Source organism: Bombus impatiens, unplaced genomic scaffold (genome assembly GCF_000188095.3).
Source record: "Bombus impatiens unplaced genomic scaffold, BIMP_2.2 scf_0647, whole genome shotgun sequence".
NCBI lineage: Eukaryota > Metazoa > Arthropoda > Insecta > Hymenoptera > Apidae > Bombus > Bombus impatiens.
In genome coordinates this window covers 649869-650363 of record NT_177066.1, presented here as the reverse complement: position 1 = coordinate 650363, position 495 = coordinate 649869, and the positions used below count along the sequence as shown (strand labels likewise).

Genomic DNA, 495 nt, shown 5'->3' with positions numbered 1-495 from the left:
GCGGCAACTCTGGCGGAAGAGAAGTGGCAGCGGAGACCGCTCGGTTCGCGCGTACCAACGCGCTACCAACAAAAAAGAAATTATACAGCACCTCGAGGAGCTGGACCGAAATTTGCATCCGCGAACAGTGACTGGCGCTCGTATATCCTACTCGGTTGGCGAGAAAGGTGTCGCGAAAGCAAGAGAGAGAGAAAGAAAGAGAGAGAGAGAGAGAGAGAGAGGAACACACGGGCAAGCAAAGATTCGGAGGAGACAGGTTGACTAGCCCAGACCGGCGTCGATGTTCGTACGATTGTAGAATTCACGCAGAGGATCGAGCTTCGTACATTGCGGTGACGTGGAGTTTCGATGTTTCGATCGTTTCTCTTCCGAATGTTCCGGTTGTTGTCGGGATTTTACCGTATTGGTCGCGACAGTTTCGTTGGATATATCGAAACGCCAGCAAGCGTCCTCGTAGCTCCGTTTTCACTCGCAGCCGTAGCACGCACCGTACCG

General features: G+C 53.1%; 1 protein-coding gene across 10 annotated transcripts in view; it reads right to left on the bottom strand.

The window, feature by feature from the left end:
- The window catches only part of LOC100743636 (chondroitin sulfate proteoglycan 4), a 33826-nt gene extending 33331 nt beyond the window's left edge, over positions 1 to 495 (bottom strand). For 3 of the 10 annotated variants that reach the window (XM_033322612.1, XM_033322613.1, XM_024369963.1), the window contains exon 1: positions 327 to 489. The gene's annotated coding sequence lies outside the window, so the exon portion shown is untranslated. Of the gene's footprint in view, positions 1 to 91; positions 168 to 229 lie in introns of those variants that run through there. The other 7 variants (XM_033322611.1, XM_033322614.1, XM_012389664.3 and 4 more) reach the window with 6 other exon arrangements.